This window comes from Nilaparvata lugens, chromosome 5, assembly GCF_014356525.2.
Source record: "Nilaparvata lugens isolate BPH chromosome 5, ASM1435652v1, whole genome shotgun sequence".
In the NCBI taxonomy this organism is placed as follows: domain Eukaryota; kingdom Metazoa; phylum Arthropoda; class Insecta; order Hemiptera; family Delphacidae; genus Nilaparvata; species Nilaparvata lugens.
In genome coordinates, this window is record NC_052508.1 from 61707785 (window position 1) to 61722620 (window position 14836).

The 14836-nt window shown below is 35.9% G+C and overlaps 1 protein-coding gene across 2 annotated transcripts in view; it reads left to right on the forward strand.

Moving 5' to 3' along the window:
* The first annotated feature begins 3697 nt into the window (after positions 1–3697).
* The window catches only part of LOC120351470, a 44902-nt gene continuing 33763 nt past the window's right edge, over positions 3698–14836 (forward strand). Inside the window, exon 1 of one of the 2 annotated variants that reach the window (XM_039428992.1) lies at positions 3698–3780. The gene's annotated coding sequence lies outside the window, so the exon portion shown is untranslated. The remainder of the gene's footprint in view (positions 3781–14836) is intronic. The other variant, XM_039428993.1, reaches the window with a different exon arrangement.

Genomic DNA, 14836 nt, shown 5'->3' on the forward strand with positions numbered 1-14836 from the left:
ATTCTCGTATATAAACGTTCATATACATGCACAACATTTGAAACCACAACCACTATACACTACAGAGAATACAGAAAAATAAAAATCTGTTCTACAACTACTGTACACAATATCCTGCAGAACGTTCAGTACAAAAATACAAATCAGTTGTTTCCAACCTCACGTTTGTTACCCGCGCATAAATTTCAAGTCCACAGTGCGACTCCCCATGAATAGATAAATATTATTGTGGTTCTATAAAAAAAACGGAGCCAACCAACTGGCCTGATTCCATTCATCACCACGGCTGCTCCGAGAAATAAAATTCAGTTTTTCACGAATCCAGGTGGCTGCGCCCAAAGTTTTCTCTCTTTTTTGGCTAAATTCTGTGTCAGACAACAGAAAAATGCATCCTGTCTCGCTAGACGTGTGTTGGTTAGTGTTAGTACGTTTGTGACTGTGTGAAGGTGTGTCGAAGTGTGTGTGTGAAATGGCAAGAGCAACATTTTACGAGCGGCAGTCACAAAACTGACACTACAATTACAACTGACCTGAATTAATATGTCTGCCCGGCATTCTTCACTTGATGAATTTATCTGTGTACCCCCCTCTCCATCCTCCAGAACGAAGCTAACCCACCAACTAACCTTTCCCCCTTCACTACCTAAAACTGCAACCACCTCTGTGCCGATCCAACTTTAAAAAAAAAAATGTCAAACCCTGAAAACCTCAACTATATCCCCGTGAGGACATAAACCAGTTCAACCGACCATTTCCCTGGAAGAATCGGTTGTACGCTTTTCCCCCTTCTACTGGTTCCCTTCAATGATGAATGAATTTAACAATGTATTATCACGGAGAAAAAAAACATAAGTTTATTCCATTTTTCTCCATGGTGTAGTTATTATTACCGTACGTATTTTTTAACACTCTTTATTTTTATAAAATTTAATTGAATCTTATAGCTATGGGCATTATGTTTACTAGTGATAATACTGAATTTTTATTTAATCAGTTGATATTGAGGAAACACGGAAACAGTTAATTTAAAAGGATATTCAAGCACCTCGTCCAACCGACCGGCTGGGACCCCTGTTCTATCCAAATTTATTTTATCAATGGATCTCCCATAAAAACCTTCTATATTTGACTTTGAACAAGTCTTCATCAAATTTCCATCATTTCCACTGACCATCCCTTATTGCATCAGTTTTATTCATTGGGTTTGTCTTGTTAGGGTTGCATTTTACTCAGGTTGGTTGCAAATGAAATGGAGGAGGCCTAAATTATTAAGTTTGGAGAAGTGTTTGATTTGACAGTCTAATCACTCGTCATATCGGATAAGCGACGTTGTCTCGTGACTCCAGTTGGAGAGGTGGCCAGGTACCATCAGTAAACCTTACTCTTGAGCTTTCAACGAATTTTTCAACACTCAAATCAAATATGACAAATGAACGCCAGAAAACTTTGAAGTTTGAAACAAATGAAATATCAGGAATAATTTAGAGAATTGAATGTAATGCTCGCTAGTCTATAACCCTCACATCCATTATTACTGAAAATACTCTTACTCATAGTTCATGAGATCCATACATACTGTAAGGCTGGCCACTAACGGCAGGACTTTCATAATGAACACGTGTGTACACACATGTCGTCATACATTATTGGTGTCATCACAGCGAAAGTTTTCGAACGAAGTTTTTTCAGGTTAGGTATTTTAAACACTGAAATCTCCTAATGCAGTTTCTTAAACCAAGTCCCTATCTAAAATGCTACATCTTACATCTATTTTTGCTTGAAAACCTTTATTTTTAATTATATTTGATATTCTTTTCTATCTTCGATTTTTTGTTGTGAAATATTTTCCCTCCTCTACTCTATTTAACATTAAATTATTCTTGTACATTACAATTTGCAATTTACCGGAGGTCTGTTTATTGTTCTTGGTTGTTTATTTCATGTTAGAAGCTGCCGTACTGTCTAAAGCTGCATTGACACCAAAGTTATTAACAAAATGTCAACATCTTAATCCTTGTAGATTCTATTAGATTGAACAGAACTTGACAAACACATATGTTCATCATGTGTATGATGAGTTATGTACAATCTAATAGAATCCATAAGGATTGAGTTATTAACATTTTGTTAATTACTTTGGTGTAAACGCAGCTTAAAAGCTGTTCTTAGTTCGTAGCCTCTCGCTGATGACTGAACATACATTATAAACATGTGTGTACACACAAGTTCATCATGAATGTCCTGTTATTAGTGGCCAGCCTATGATACAAAATACAAATATAGAAAACACCAAAATTATCACAAGTGAAGAGAAAAATTTGAGAATATCAATGTAACCTTGATACCAAGATACCAAGTGTTGAAAAATTCCAGAAAATACAAGAAAATATCATAAAACTTGATATTGAAAGATAGATGAAATTTTGCACCTGAAACACATCAATAATATTACATACGAGGATAAGAAGGGATGAGAATTGGAAACCATTCGAAATCGAGGAACGAGGAGAACAAGTTGTAGGGTTCAAGAAAGCAATCCAAGAAGCTGAATCGGAGCTTCACAGGGATCTTCTTAATATTCTGCGCTTGATTCCCGCTTTCCCAACGTCAGAACGAAGGGATTTTTTGTTTTTAGATCGTATGATGATTTATTTCCTGGATTTGCCTCCAGAAAAGTAGAGGAAGAAGACAGAGTGAGGTTGGGAGTGAGCGAGAAGTTTGATTTGCAATTCCACACCTTGCCAATCGCTAGAAGAAATAATGCGGAATTGTGAAAAATATTGGAAGAAGTTCCTGGAGGGCTGCTGGTGAATCTCATTACAGCTGTAAGCTAACAACACTATTATTATATAGAATTTGTCCCTGCATTACTCGCGTGAGTCTAGTTTCATTATTATTTGCGCGGGGTCAATATGACCCCATTTTATTTTAATAAATTTTAGATTTCATAAAAAAATTATTTTCAAATTTTTTCATAGAATGAATTTATTAAACTTCAATTTTGTAGATATTTTGCGACATAAGATTAAAAATATATATATTTGAATTATATTTATAAGGTAATAATATTTCCTTATAATATTATTATAATATCTGCAATATTATCAATTTTTATTGACGAGTGATTCAGTTGGAATTGAAAAAAATATCTTGAAAGATGAAAGGAAATATCTTGGTTTGAGATTTGGAACTTCAGCCACTGTCTCATATTAATTTATGCATATTTTGATTTCAGTCACGAGAGGTCTCCGGGACCAACGTTAATTATTTCTCTCAATAAAAACTAAATCAGCACCTTTCTCAATGAGTACATCGAATAGAACCTCTCATGGACATAAGAGGATATAATGGATAGATCCATAAGCAGAGTCTGGAATCACCATTAAAAAAACTAAGATTAGAATCGCAAGACAAACCTTCGACTAATCAGGAGAGAGAGGGCGGAGTTTAAAACTCTCTACAATCAGGAGAGAGTTGAAAGTGAATCAGCCATTGAATAAGCTATCAAAAAGTGCTGCCACCTATTGACAGAATTCCAAATTGAGTATTTCTCAGTGTCGACCATTCAGGAGTAAATTTGGCTTAATGATTTGTTGAATCATTTTTGCAATATTTTTGAAATAGTTTTCACGATTAGGTCACCATAGGTGGAGTTCTTGGAGTTACTAGAAAATTTCAAATATTTATTATTAGACAGTTCTCGATTATTGAGATTGATTTTTTAAAGCTGTGAATCAATTCTTGTTTCAGATCTCTGTATGAAAAAAGAGGAGAAAACTGGTAAGTCAACCAAACTATTATTGATCACGTCAACGTATTATTATAACATATACGTCAATAATAACGTATTATTGAAATAGTAGTATCCATTATCACTTATCAATAATCACTTGTCACATCATTTATCACTCTAAAATCGATTCAACTAAAGTTTCGAAAATGGTTTAGCATAATATTGCGGACTGCTGCTCCAGTTTAAAGATTTCAGTTTACTAAAGATTATGATCTTGAAAGAAAATTATTCGTTTTCAGAAAGTATGTGATATTGAGCTGCTTCTTGTTTCTGATTTGGGTTCAATGAAAACTGATTAAGTGGATTCCTACTTAACGGTATTAAGAGTCCATGTCCGGTTTAATGAAAATATTCTTCCCATGAATGAGTATCCTAGTACCCCAATTGGACTATTTATACTCCCTCGGCCGGGCTCAGTGGGAATAGTACATTAGATCTAGTGAGTCCGAAACTGACTTTGATACTGATATGTGGGACTCCAGCTTAATGGAGTAACAACCGTAACTGGTTTTAACAGATGAGTAGTTCTGACAACTTTTAGTTGTTCTCTATTCATACTTTTTTTGCCCGAATTGGGAGGTCTGAAAATCTCAATTGATATCGTGAATTCTATAGCTTTGAATTTTATCAAGTGAATAATGCTCACAACAAAATACTCCTACTCTCTTATCAAGAAAATATGGTACATTCCGTCAACTAGTCAACCTGAATTGAATTATGAATGGATTTCAAGCGAATAAAAGAGTTAATCCACAGGAAGAAATAAATTTTGAAATTCTGAAAAATATAAAGCAGGTATGGAAACATGAAAAAAGGTTATAAGAAGAAAAGTCGAATAAGCTCTTGTGGGAAATTCAGGCGTGAGTTATTGCGGCGATGACTGCAATATTCCATGACACCTGAATTCTCGGAAAAGCCGAGAAAAATGAATAATGAGCTATCAATATGTTTTTCTTCACAGGATGTATCCTTTCTTTAGAGTTAACTGAATTATTTGCGGTTTGATTGATTTATGAGTTTTTATCTTGTCCTTAATCCTCTTCCTTCCCTCAATTCTCCTTGTACACCTCCTTCCTTTTTCATTCTCTTCTCAATATATTTTTTCATCATCTATCATACTTTATGTCCTGTTCGTTGTTTCCTATGTCCAACCTTTTTTCTGTGCCTATGCATCAACCTAATCGTTTCCGATAGCCTGGTTCTGTTCTCCTACATCCCTCCAATTTCCTTCCCATTTCTCCTCCTTCCCCTTTCTATCACCACCTCCTCATTCTCCTCTTCATACAAATTCCTTTACATTCTACTTTAAACCTCCAATTCCATATTACTCGACACTTTCAATATTTTGTTTTTCGTCATAATATTAGATTGCAATTATGGAAAAATATAGAAACTCTTTCTCATCAATGTGTCACTAATTTTCTTGTTCATGTAGCCTTTCACAATTCATCTTTTACCTCTTCTTCGATCTTCATATTTTCATCTCATTCTTTCTTTACTTCATTAGGCTATCACACTGTTCTTCAACATTATTCAAATTGATTCGATATAACGAGATGAGTAGAATCAAAGAGAAAAGGGAGAGAGAAGTTTCCCTCCCTCACTTCTTTTGATCCTATTTCTCTCATTATCTCAAATCAATTCTGAACAAACCACATTATTTGCCATATAATCCCACAATCTTTTGAGAATGTCCATTTTAATTATGTGATATTTCTCAAAATCCAATGCAATATGAATTTAATTATGTCTTGAATATGAAGCTTTCATTTACTTTGTAAAAGTGACAAAATCAATTAAAAGCTGGATTCACAAAAATTAGTATCAGTGTACGTATTTGACACAGTGTATGTACGACTTATTCTCATGACTTCTAATTGGATTATTCATACTCGCAAAGTCGGGCTGAGTGGAAATAGTCTCATCAGACCTCATGAGATGAATATCTGCACTGAACCGGACGCGGACACTGAGACTGAAATGAGGGAATCCAGAATACTCGTGAAAGTGTTTGATAGTCAATTAATCAATCTCTCTTTCTCATTTTGAGTCAATCCTCATCATAATTCCTATCTCTTCATCTTCCATTTTTTAACTCTCTTTCTCTTCATTCCACATATTATTTTGAACCTATTATTATTATCTACAACCAGCTGCCCTTGGAGATAAGGCAGTGCAAGATACGATCAAGGTTTTTGAAAGATGTCAAGAGATTTGTAATGGAATGTGAGAATATAGATACTTTTTTCAGAATTCTCATGTAGACTTGTATATCATAATATTGTACAATTTACTTCGAAGCTAAAATTGATAAATCATCGATACTGTTATGTAATATGTGTCACTTCATAATATGCGACTGTCGGCCTCAGTAACTACATTTTAGCGCTATAGTTTTGTCATCAATTTTATATCACCATCTCAAACAGGTTTAGTACCTCGAGATGCAAATACTCAATTGGCATTGCATTTTATTTTGTAATAGTATTTTCTCATGTTGTAAAATTTGTATTGCTTTTATTATGTATTTCTAAGATGTTGTAATTTTATATTTCTGCCAATATAACAAACAAAAATGAGAAAAAACTTCCTATTCTTCCTGTATTTCCACGTAATTCTCTCTCCGAAGCGCTCTCTCACTCTCACATTCCAGCCCTTCACATTGTTTCTCTCTCATCCCACTTCTTGCACATATTTGACCTTTCAAGAAGAGTGAAAAGATAAAGCACGATTCTCATCTCTATAGCGACTCGACGTCGCTAACTCCGCGCTCTAAATAGCACGGTGAGGGGGGCTCTGAATCGTCTATCCCTCTAATAGCATCTCTCTTACCATTGTTTCGCTGGAAATACGTCCCGCTTGTAAAATAAGGACGGAAATGGGAGGAGAAGAAAAATTGATTGAGAAAGAAGAGAAAAAGACTAAAGAGTAGATGATGAAGAGGAAGATGGAAAAGAAACAAAGAGCAAGACGATAGATGTGATTGTTGGAAGAGGGGGAGGTGGTGAAGAAAGAGGCGAAGGAAAAGGAGGAGGAGGAGAAGTAGAAGAAGAATTTTGAAACTGACGGGAATGAGGAGAGGAAAAAGTTAAAAAGAAGAAGGAGAAGATGGTAAAGGAGGTGTGGTTGTAATATGAGAAAATAAATAATAGCAATGAGAAAAATTAATGAACAAAACTTCGGATAAATGAGTAGTATAAGGATAGGACATAGAAAAAATGAAATATCTGAATAGCTGTAATGAGGGTGAGAGGAAGAGGGAGTGGAAGATGAACTCTGAGAAGGAAAAGAATCCTGATAGAGAGAAGAGGAGAGGGGTATATAAAGAGGGGGAGGAGAATAGGTTCGTGAAGGAGAAGAAGGAGGAGGGGTTCAATGTGAGAGGCACAAGGCACAAGTCGTCGCCTATCCATACTTCATCATCCAATCAGTTTCCATCACCATTGAAAGCGTCTCCGTCAAGTACTTAACGTCACTCAATAGTCTTCCATCCTACTCCAACCTCAACAACACCCGATTACACCATCTCTCTCGTTCAATCTCAATATCTTATCAATAATCTGTCACTGTTTTGTCTGCCATAGCATACAAGTTTCTGTTTGAACAAGTGTGGCCTGATTTTGAAACTTTATAGTACGTGAGTTTTTTGTACGAGAATCACGTATTGGAGGGAAGTATGAGACATGTCAGCTAGAATATGAGACATAGAATATATTGATACAAGATTATATAGATATATCGTTCACTGGATACACCAATGAAAGTGTGACATTCACTACTCCAAAATATGAAATATTGAAAAAGGATATGAAATGAGTTCAGTATTATTTACTAGAATCTATAAAGTTTCTGTAAGGCTAGCTTCACACGCTTTCGGTTTCATTCGGTTCGGTTCGTTTTCGGTTAAGTTCGGCTCGTTACCGAAAACGAATGAGGCTTTCATACATGTCAGGTTTTAATTCGTACGGTTCTAATTAGGTATTTTCTTCTCAAACACAGCTGTGTTTGGATTTTCACAGTTCATGCTGGTATATCTAAATATTACAGTTGGTGTCAAATTGTAAGTGTTATTTCTTGAACAACAAAATTGTAAAGTTAATTAAAAATTGTGAATTATTTAAATAGTTTCTTTTTGTTGATTATGTTAATTTTGGAAGTTCAGAGAGATTATTTTTTTAATTGAAAATTTGTTCCTTGTTTTGACACATGGTATAAAAAACTTCATCTCTTCTCTCCATTGATGAAATCATGTAATATTCGTGAAAAAATAAAAAAAATAAAAAATCTCACTAAGTTTTAATTTATATCTTTCATATTTTTATAGCAAACTATTCATTGAGAAAAAATGTTTCTGTGAACTAACAGAAATGAATTGACCATATGATTTTGACATGGAAAATTTTGAAACAGATAATCACGAAATCAGGTTAAAATAAAAACAAAAAAGGCAAGCCTGTGTAAAATACTTTGTTTTTTCCTGTTTCCCTAGCAATGAATTCGAATATGATGAAACCTATTCGTGTCGAGGGGGCGTTCGGTGCTATGCGGTTGCTATTCGGTACCGAATTCAAACCGAATCATCGTTTCACACTTATCGGAATTTGCCGAAAACGAAACGAACCGAACCGAACCGAAAGTGTGTGAAAGAAGCCTCTCGCTAGCAACGAATTGAAACCTGATGGAATTTATAGAGTCAAGTGGGCGTTCGGTTCTATGCGGTTTCTATTCGGTACAGAATTCAAACCGAATTATCGTTTCACACTTATCGGAATTTGCCGAAAACGAATCGAAAACGAAACGAACCTAAAGAGTGTGAAACTAGCCTTACAAATACCATCCAGGATTCCTAATACTCGAATAATGGAATTTGATTTTTTATGCTAAGGGTCAGTAGAGTTGGAAATTAACTGATTTTATTCGTTTATTGAATCAATCATTATTGAAAAAATCGATCGAATTGATCCAATCAATAAAGCTTTGTCCAAACAATACATCTTAGATCTATGAATCAGTAGATCTCTAAAAATGTTGGTGAAGAGCTCAAAATGATAAAGGAGAAATTTTCAAAATACTCTATTGATTTACTAATCTACTCCATATTCATGACAATCTCAGATAATTTGAGATAATGTTGATATATTGACGTTGTGAAATCTAGACGCGAAGACTCCCGAACCACTTTTCATAACTTTCTAAACGAGTTACAGTACTTACAAATGCAATGATTATTTGACTTGAGATATTAAACCAAAATTCAAAACGTTCTACCCGAAATATGAGGACTAGAAGAAAGTTATTGGGCATCAAACGTAGAAGTCTGTGTTTTTCTACTTAAATCTCCTGCATTGTTCGCGTTCTGGGAATGAGTACCGTTCACCAACCGGCGACTAAATACGGTACACCATGACGGATTTCGCCAATCCGATGTAATTTTTTATAATAAATGCCGGACAGTCGACGCTACATGTGTACATATTTTCACAAATGATGTATACATATTTTCACAAGTGGATAATGTGTCATGTTCCGGCATGACATGTTTGGGAGAAATGTTTGTTGGCAGAAATAATGTTTGGTTGAGAATTCACAGCGTTCGCCAATGTGCAACGAAATGTGTCGAAGCTTTGTTTTGGCGAAATATTTTGGCGGGAATTAGCGCTGCAATGTTCGCGAATCATCCTCGACTCTGTTTCTCTCACTCTCTCTTCCAAACTCTCTTTGTCTTTCATTCGCTCTTTTTCAATTCGATATCAACATGTGTCATGAACAGAGATCTGGTTTCACAGAGAAATGCGTATTTCAAATCAACAGCAAGTAACACTGGGAGAAATATGTTTTATTGTATATGCTATGGACATCTGTCTAAAAACTCCGAATAATTGTCCACCAAATGTTTTCCACTTGGAACATGTTATAAGAAATTGAATTCCCATTTCAAGTCTTGAATTACTTTTATTCACCATTACAAGCAGCTCGTTTGATATGGTTCATCTAAATTAACACTAAAATGACGACTTGCAGACTATTACGATTGTGATAATAATGAAATATTTAAACACTTACTGCAGCATGCTTTCCGAATTGCATGGTCCGAGACGATGAATCCCATGCGATTAAAAGTCATGCTCCAGCCAAGGGGTGAATATTTCATGATTATCACAATTTATTATAATAGTCTGCAAGTTATCATTTCAGTGTTAAAACTTGATTCTCATTCCAACATACATTCATTCATTCAATAATGTAAAATAGAAATCCAAGAAAACCATCACAAGGCAAGAATATGCTTTGTTCCAATTTAGTATATAACAAGATTGGAATTTTCGGTTATAAATTAAATCAGTTATAGAGATAGGTGTAAAGATGCGCCATTCTAGAACACGGTCACCCGTGATCGGATCGTAGCGGGATCGTAAGGCTGCATGAGAGGTTTGCCCCGGCGTAAGAGGAGGAGTTGTCATTCGCCTCAGGCCACGCTATGAACGTTGCAAGTCTTACAGTAAAACAAAAAAATTCTCAACCACCAAGAGATTTTTCACAGCATTATCGCAGGAGAAAAACTCTTTTCTAGGAGGAAAATAAAAAGTTTGCCTGGCTAGCTTTGTGGCTGAAATTCAAATGCGGGAGATTGTGAAAGTACTTGTATGAGCTTGCTGGTGTAGAGATAGCTTGCGACAAACTACACCCACAGCCAGAGCCAGAGATACATGCTTTGTACTACTTCCCTTATCTTGCTTTGGCTCAGCTTAACTGGATGAATATATATGAGGAGAGAGAGAGACAGTGACAGGGTTGGTGAAAGAAGAAGGAGTGGAGAGTTCAAGAAGCATAAGGGGTGGAGGATCGAGGATGGTAGATGAGAGGAGAGGGAGAAGGAGAAGAAGTAAAGAGATAAAAGAGTTAGGGAGGAGGAGAAGAGCAGAAGATGAGGAAGAAGAAGTGAGTCTGTACTAAATAGCCCATATTGAGCAAGTATTTGAGAGAAAATACATGAGAGGCTGTAAATGCTAAAGACAAGGGAATGTAAAACAAATTCCTGAAGAAAAGTTTGGATCCAACAGGACCATCCTTCCAATGATTGTTTTAATTATGTGAATGTGCAAAAAATGAGGAAAGATTAGAAGAAAAGGATTCCACTGACTTTAAAACGTGAATTTCAATACAGCTCTGAAGATTTCCTCATTAATACCGATCTTCCACCCTATAATAAATCAACACTGTTTGGATAGGAAAAATGTGTGTTATTATTTCTGATAACGGTCCAATAACTCCATTTTCAATACCTTTGATAAGAATGGAATGTACGGACGAATCAGTGAATATTTTGAAACCACTCACTAAACCAACATAGCATCTTCCTTGGAAAATGAACAAATTCTAATATCCGTATGACGTCTTCCATGTTACAATGTATGGGAGTTTGATTTGAAAGCAGGAAGGTCCACACGGAATGTCCCAATTCTTTGCGAAGATCTAATCTGGCTGTTCAGATTCGGAAGAGATTGATATTGAGATTGTAAGATTGAGTACAATAGGAGAAGACATGAATGTTAGTCACAATAAGTTTTTTGGAGTATGATGGATGAGCGTCCATTGTAGATCTTTAATCATATCCTGAAGAAATGTATTACAATTCAAAAATATTGTGATAAGTTTGTGCTGACATTCATTATTCAATTTGTAGGCCAATTTTCAGCAATAATATTCGGATTATTACAGAATATTTTTCATAGTCTTCTTCTTATTCTTTTTCTTCTTATTGGATTCCTATTGGTGGCCAGCGTCGACCAATCACAAGCAAGTACACTTCATGTGATCAATACAAGACCACGCCCACAATTAGCTCTCATTGACTGATACAATAAATTCACATCATTCTAAAGACGCCATTTTGCAGTATAAACCCACTGATGGGATGTCATCGTTCAAGTTCAATTTTTTTAATTTGAATAATAATTGCTTTGATTGCCAACACCAATGGACAAGATATCTCTGACGTGGAATTTATGGTGTTTCTTATCAATGAGCTCCAGGATATTTCTCTCAGTTACAATTTTCTCAATACCCCTTTACCCCTTTTTCTTACTCCTCTTCTGGATTTTCTTCTTTTCTTTCTCCACTTTCATTTCCACTTTTATTAGCTCTTCACAGAAGTAGTAGCGGAAGTGTTGTCTTGTTTGTAAGTGCGTTCAAATTCGATTTGCAAAGAAGCTTTCAAATATTACACAGAAAGCGCCGAGTAAAATGAAAGAAAGAGAGAGAAGGTAGAAGGTGAAGAAAAATGAGAAGATAACAGGAGTGTTGCGGGAGTTACTTTCCAATGGATGCTTTTTAATCTTGTTACATTTGAAAATCAAAAGCGATCATCATAATAATAACGATCTTAGGCCTATTTCTAGCATCTCTCGTACAATGTGAATACAATTACGATAATTCTTCTGTCTTCTGTTTCCTCTTTTCCAATTCCCTCCATATTCTCTTTCTGTTGTTCTTCTTTCTTCTATTCTCTCCTTCTTTTTCTATTATCCAGTCTTTATTGTTTTCTTTGTTAGCATAGTTTGGAAGAGAAAGAGCGTAGAATGAGACAAGGTAAGAGAGAGAAATTGATGTAAGATTACCAAAAACTAAGGGACAAGAGAGTAATGTTTTGGAGGAAAGAAATTAGAATTACAATAATTGATAGGTGGATGGACAAAATTAATTTATATTCATATTTCTTATAAAATTGTCGATGATATAACAAGGAGGATGAAGTGGAAAATTGGTTGAAAGTAGTGGTCATTCGATTGGAGAATATATTATGGGTACTGGAGGCAAGACAATAATAAGAATACATAGACAATAGATAAAAAAAATTATAATGACTAGAGGATGATGAGAACGAATTAAGAAGAAGGAGGAGAGGACGATCAAAGATTATAAACGGACAAGAAGAGATAATGGAACATGAGGAAAAGGGGCAACAAAGAATGAAAATCTGATCAAGAAGGAAGGAAAACTAAGAGGGGATATGATAAATTATGAGTAGGAAGAGGAAAGACTGATCATTGAGGATTAGAGGACGAGAAGGATAGGAGAGGATCAGGTTTTTACAAAGAGAGAGAGAGAGAGAGAGAGTGAATCAGGAGGATGGAAAGGAAGAGGGCTAAAGAGGAAAGAAAAACAAAAGTGAAAGTCCTAATTGGATTATAAGCTTTTGAAAGGGATAGGGCACGCTCCTTTCTTTGTACAACAATCTTAGCATAATGACACACAAGCTCAGTCCGCAGCCCTTATTCACTTTAAACTGTCAGCATTCTGTATGAACAACACCAATATCCTCCCCATCCAACCAATGCTGACAGATTCAAGTGAATCTCGTGCCATAACATCACAGCTTCCCATGCAACGGATGCTGACAGTATGAACTGAATCTCATAACTACTCGTCTCTGTCTTTGCTTTGCTTCCATTTCATTATCGGATCCTCAACTTTTTGAAGTTTCGAGGGAAAAAATGATAATCCCGTTGTTTTTGTTGTTGATTCTGGGAAAAGCGGACAAAAAGTCTTTGATGAATCGCTGGTACCATCATCTACTGGATTTGTTCAACGAGATGTTTGAGATCTCATGATAACTAGTAGTTTTGTGAACAGTAGACCTTGCGCAGTTATAAACCACAGCCTCCTCTTATACTGTCCATCAAAGTAAAACAAAAGTAAAAAATCCTGTCTGTATGTCGTGTCTGCGAGATATCGGTGTGAAAACGGCTAATGGCTGTTGGGGTTGGTGTATCAAACATGCTAACATCAAAAGCTAATCACCTTCAAGACAAACTGGCAACGGGTCAGTCCGAGTTCGAACCAGAGAAAGGTCGAGAGTAAATATACTACATAACTTTCAGTTATAAATATTGCATATGTATTCTAGGTACATTGCGTCATGGCATGCAATTAATAGTTCACACGACAGCTGATTTTTCACTAAGTTTCATTGAGATATCTATACTATTAGTTCTGTGAACAGTAGACCTCACGCAGTATTCTCATCCACAAGTACCACAAGGCTTCTCCACACATCTGTGTAATCACTTGTCAGCTGATTTATGATAAATAATTCTATAGTCTGATTTTTACTCTGATATTGGCGTATGAAGGAGGCTCCTTTTTCTTTTATATTATCCTTGAAATGCAAAATTTCCAAAAACCTTGTATATACGTCGAAGCGCAATTAAAAAAGGAACATACCTGTCAAATTTCATGAAAATCTATTACCGCGTTTCGCCGTAAATGCCAAACATATAAACATTTAAAAATTTAAAATTTTAAACACTTGAACATTTAAACATTAAGAGAAATGCCTAACCGTCGACTTGAATCTCAGACCTCACTTCGCTCGGTCAACAAGGGTCCAACTAATCACGGTTGAATTATTTCGTGACACTGTTACTTATTTTCACTCATTATTTACTAATTGCAAATCATTATTCATTCCAATGATCCATCCATATATTAATGAAGAAGCAACTGGTCGGTCAGCTTTCTCTCACAAGAGATTCACTGATTCACTGTTGAAGTTGAGAGTGAGGTCCACTTAAATCTGTCAGCATCCCTTATTGAAAACATCAATGCTTCCCATTCAACCAATGCTGACAGCTCTCACTTAGAAGTGGATCATTACTTAGAAACGACATGGATGCTCCCAATTCTGCCAGTCTGAAGTGAATCTCAGCCAATCCATCTCAGTCTGAGAGTTGAAGTTGGCAAGAAATTATTGGAGTTGGGCCATTGTTCACTTGGCTGCCTGATATGACTAGAGTACTCCTGAATGTCCACAGGGAACTACCCCTATCTTACACTCAATCACTCTCTCTCTCTATCTATCTCTTTCTCTCTCCTCTCTCTCTCTCTCTCTCTCTCTCTCTCTCTCTCTCTCTCTCAATCTCTCAATCTCTTTCTCCCTCTCCCTCTCCCTCTCCCTCTCCCTCTCCCGCTCCCTCTCCCTCTCCCGCTCCCTCTCCCTCTCATCTCCAACAGACATCGACCCTCTTTTCTTCTTCCATTATT